Source organism: Heptranchias perlo, unplaced genomic scaffold, assembly GCF_035084215.1.
Source record: "Heptranchias perlo isolate sHepPer1 unplaced genomic scaffold, sHepPer1.hap1 HAP1_SCAFFOLD_442, whole genome shotgun sequence".
Taxonomy (NCBI): Eukaryota; Metazoa; Chordata; class Chondrichthyes; order Hexanchiformes; family Hexanchidae; genus Heptranchias; species Heptranchias perlo.
In genome coordinates this window covers 122,501-127,500 of record NW_027139456.1, presented here as the reverse complement: position 1 = coordinate 127,500, position 5,000 = coordinate 122,501, and the positions used below count along the sequence as shown (strand labels likewise).

Genomic DNA, 5,000 nt, shown 5'->3' with positions numbered 1-5,000 from the left:
AGCTGATATCTCTCTCTCTCTCTCTCTCTCTCTCACTCAGAGCTGCTGTGGAAGGAAACCGTTTTAAAAAGACCTTTCTCAGCTCAGTGGTATTTTTTTCTTCTCCAAGGCTGAGTGCCGCTCGCACGTAGCGATATAATTCAAAGTGCAAAATAACTTGGCGTCGTTGACTTTAAACAAGCAGGGTCTGCTTCCAAATGAAAGCTGCGCTCCCGAACTGGACTGACTGTCTGTCTGTCTGTCTGTCTGTTTGTCAAGGGGTGGAAAAGGCGGCGGTGGTGGTTAAGGGTGGAGCTTTACGCTCAGGAGGGGAGACTTTCTTTCAGAGGTGCCAATTAATCTGCAGCAGAAAGCCATCCCCCCCGACCGGGATTCGAAGCCCGGTCCTGACCACGAGACCACCGGGGAGAGTTGCCTCAAGTCCCTGAGGGACCTGGACACGAGGCCGAATACACACGCACGCCTGCTGCACTGGCAGCAGCGACCAACAGGGGGCTGACCGGCTGATCCTTCCCTTTCACAGGCAGGCTTTTGGCCCTCGCTGAAACGACAAAGGTGTTCAGAAGGAAGTCCTGGGGGGAAGGCAGGCAGGGAGGGACGGACACAGGGAAGTCCGCACAAAACAGGTCCCCTGGAACCTCTGACCCAGAAAACCGGGTTCCTGGTGAAAGCAGTCCTGCCATTGACATGACAATGGACAGGGCCCGGCAGCTTGAGACACATCTTTCTTTCAATAAGCAAGTTCTTTTTAAAAAAGTTTCCTTCCACAGCAGCTCTGAGTGAGAGAGAGAGAGAGAGAGACACTGACTCACTGACTGATACTGACACCGACACACACACACACACACACACACACACACATATTATTTATTATTATTTTAAACGACAAAGCTGTTCAGAAGGAAGTCCTGGGGGGAAGGCAGGCAGGGAGGGACGGACACAGGGAAGTCCGCACAAAACAGGTCCTTTGGAACCTCTGACCCACAAAACCGGGTTCCTGGTGAAAGCAGTCCTGCCATTGACATGACAATGGACAGGGCCCGGCAGCTTGAGACACATCTTTCTTTCAATATGCAAGTTCTTTTTAAAAAAGTTTCCTTCCACAGCAGCTCTGAGTGTGAGGGAGAGAGAGAGAGAGACACTGACTGACTGACTGATACTGACACCGACACACACACACACACACACACACATATTATTTATTATTATTTTAAATTGATTTTTGGAACAGGGAGATGGACTAGGGGCTTGCTCTGTCCACTCCACGCATCGACCCAGTATTGCAGTGTTTCTGGGAACGGTGCAGCTCCCTGTGGGGAGATATTCAAAAGGAAAAACAGCTCTTTCCCAGTGTCTCTGTGTGTGTGTGTGTGTGTGTGTGTGTGTATTATTACTGAGAATAAAGCTGATATCTCTCTCTCTCTCTCTCTCTCTCTCACTCAGAGCTGCTGTGGAAGGAAACCGTTTTAAAAAGACCTTTCTCAGCTCAGTGGTATTTTTTTCTTCTCCAAGGCTGAGTGCCGCTCGCACGTAGCGATATAATTCAAAGTGCAAAATAACTTGGCGTCGTTGACTTGAAACAAGCAGGGTCTGCTTCCAAATGAAAGCTGCGCTCCCGAACTGGACTGACTGTCTGTCTGTCTGTCTGTCTGTTTGTCAAGGGGTGGAAAAGGCGGCGGTGGTGGTGAGGGTGGAGCTTTACGCTCAGGAGGGGAGACTTTCTTTCAGAGGTGCCAATTAATCTGCAGCAGAAAGTCATCCCCCCCGACCGGGATTCGAAGCCCGGTCCTGACCACGAGACCACCGGGGAGAGTTGCCTCAAGTCCCTGAGGGACCTGGACACGAGGCCGAATACACACGCACGCCTGCTGCACTGGCAGCAGCGACCAACAGGGGGCTGACCGGCTGATCCTTCCCTTTCACAGGCAGGCTTTTGGCCCTCGCTGAAACGACAAAGGTGTTCAGAAGGAAGTCCTGGGGGGAAGGCATGGAGGGACGGACACAGGGAAGTCCGCACAAAACAGGTCCCCTGGAACCTCTGACCCAGAAAAACGGGTTCCTGGTGAAAGCAGTCCTGCCATTGACATGACAATGGACAGGGCCCGGCAGCTTGAGACACATCTTTCTTTCAATAAGCAAGTTCTTTTTAAAAAAGTTTCCTTCCACAGCAGCTCTGAGTGAGAGAGAGAGAGAGAGAGAGAGAGAGAGACACTGACTCACTGACTGATACTGACACCGACACACACACACACACACACACACACACACACACACATATTATTTATTATTATTTTTAATTGATTTTTAGAACAGGGAGATGGAATAGGGGCTTGCTCCGTCCACTCCACGCATCGACCCAGTATTGCAGTGTCTCTGGGAACGGTGCAGCTCCCCGTGGGGAGATATTCAAAAGGAAAAACAGCTCTTTCCCAGTGTCTCTGTGTGTGTGTGTGTGTGTGTGTGTGTGTGTATTATTACTGAGAATAAAGCTGATATCTCTCTCTCTCTCTCTCTCCCTCTCTCTCTCTCACTCAGAGCTGCTGTGGAAGGAAACCTTTTTAAAAAGAACTTTCTCAGCTCAGTGGTATTTTTTTCTTCTCCAAGGCTGAGTGCCGCTCGCACGTAGCGATATAATTCAAAGTGCAAAATAACTTGGCGTCGTTGACTTGAAACAAGCAGGGTCTGCTTCCAAATGAAAGCTGCGCTCCCGAACTGGACTGACTGTCTGTCTGTCTGTCTGTCAAGGGGAGGAAAAGGCGGTGGTGGTGGTGGTGAGGGTGGAGCTTTACGCTCAGGAGGGGAGACTTTCTTTCAGAGGTGCCAATTAATCTGCAGCAGAAAGTCATCCCCCCCCAACCGGGAGTCGAAGCCCGGTCCTGACCACGAGACCACCGGGGAGAGTTGCCTCAAGTCCCTGAGGGACCTGGACACGAGGCCGAGGACACACGCACGCCTGCTGCACTGGCAGCAGCGACCAGCAGGGGTCCGACCGGCTGATCCTTCCCTTTCACAGGCAGGCTTTTGGCCCTCGCTCAAACGACAAAGGTGTTCAGAAGGAAGTCCTGGGGGGAAGGCATGGAGGGACGGACACAGGGAAGTCCGCACAAAACAGTTCCCCTGGAACCTCTGACCCAGAAAACCGGGTTCCTGGTGAAAGCAGTCCTGCCCCGCTCTGCCATTAACATGACAACGGACAGGGCCCGGACCAGGCGCAGCGGACGGTAGCGAGCAGTCGGAGGGTGAAAATCCGCCAGTGGGTGAAATGGAGAGCCGTGCGGTGAGAGGAGGCGGAAAGCGGTTCGCAGACTTTCGCTGTACCTCCGGCGGGCAGCGCCGCACCTCCGACCGCTCGCTACCGTCCGCTGCGCCTGGTCCGGCCGCACGCGACCAGCCGTACCCGGAGGAAATCGGCCTCGGCCTTCCCGAGATATCAGTCTCCAGGTGGGACAGAAAAACCGGGGGCCCCCGGCTCGCTTTCAGCGGCCCGCTAGTCGACTTCCCGGCGTGCGAACGCGATCCTTCCGGTACCCTTCGGTGCCCCTTGCCCGACTCTAGCTCCGGTGGTAAAGCGGAGTCGGTCGGTCTGACGGCCGCCGAGTTAGCAGGCGGAAAGCGGTTTGCAGCCTTTCGCTGTACCTCCGGCGGGCAGCGCCGCACCTCCGAGCGCCCGGTACCGTCCGCTGCGCCTCGTCCTGCCGCACGCGACGAGCCGTCCCCGGAGGAAATCGGCCTCGGCCCTCCTGAGATATCAGCCTCCATACGGGCGTCACAAATCAGTGGACATGGTCAGCTGCAAAGCAGTGTCATTACAACCTTTCATAAACGACAGGGCAGCACCGCACTGCACTGCACCGCACTGCACCCCACACTACATCACACTTGCCTGCCTGCCTGCCTGCCGGCCTGCCGCTGCCTACTCTCACCAGCGGACCAAAGTGAGGATAACACCCCGAAGCAAGCATCTCCCTTGCCGCCCACCAGCCCACACCAATCCCCTTGCCTGCCTCCCACAAATTCCACCAGCGAGGCAAAGTGAAAATCAACCCCCAAAAAACGCACTCCACACCGGCCATCGCCCGCTATACACCCCCCCCCCCCCGGGGCGAATATTAAGCCCGAGAACACCGACTGTAACCAACCGCAGTGAAAAGTTGAAGTGGCAACTCATTAACCAGATTTACACTTGGCAACTCATAAACCAAATGAACAAAAAATCTGGTTAATGAGTTGCCCAAAATAAATCTGGTTAATGAGTTGCCACTTCAACTTTTCACTGCGGTTGGTTACAGTCGGTGTTCTCGGGCTTAATATTCACCCCGGGGGGGGGGGGGGTGGGTGATTCTGGGGGTAGTGTCCGGGAGGGTGAGCCTTTTATTCGGCAGGAGGCGTGTGGGGAAATCATCAACCTGTCAGACGATGAGTTGTCACAAACGCCATTGCTTAATGAAAGCTGCGCTCCCGAACTGGACTGACTGTCTGACTGTCTGTCTGTCCGTTTGTCAAGGGGAGGAAAAGGCGGTGGTGGTGGTGGTGAGGGTGGAGCTTTACGCTCAGGAGGGGAGACTTTCCTTCATGCCAATTAATCTGCAGCAGAAAGTCATCCCCCCCCGACTGGGATTCGAAGCCCGGTCCTGACCACGAGACCACCGGGGAGAGCTGCCTCAAGTCCCTGAGGGACCTGGACACGAGGCCGAGGACACACGCACGCCTGCTGCACTGGCAGCAGCGACCAGCAGGGGGCTGACCGGCTGATCCTTCCCTTTCACAGGCAGGCTTTTGGCCCTCGCTCAAACGACAAAGGTGTTCAGAAGGAAGTCCTGGGGGGGAGGGAGGGAGGCAGGGAAATCAGCACAAAGCAGGTCCCCTGGAATCTCACACCTGCGTCCCAGAAAACAGGTCTCCTGGTCAAAGCAGTCCTGCCCCGTCCTGCCATTAACGTGACAATGGACAGGGCCCCGGCAGCTTGAGACACATCTTTTTTTCAATATGCAAGTTCTTTT

At 54.5% G+C, this 5,000-nt stretch overlaps 2 pseudogenes; both read left to right on the top strand.

The window, feature by feature from the left end:
* Positions 1-1,194: 1,194 nt before the first annotated feature.
* On the top strand, positions 1,195-1,311 carry LOC137313165 (U2 spliceosomal RNA; annotated as a pseudogene).
* Positions 1,312-2,276: 965 nt separating this feature from the next.
* Positions 2,277-2,393, top strand: LOC137313186 (U2 spliceosomal RNA; annotated as a pseudogene).
* The last annotated feature ends 2,607 nt before the right edge of the window (positions 2,394-5,000 follow it).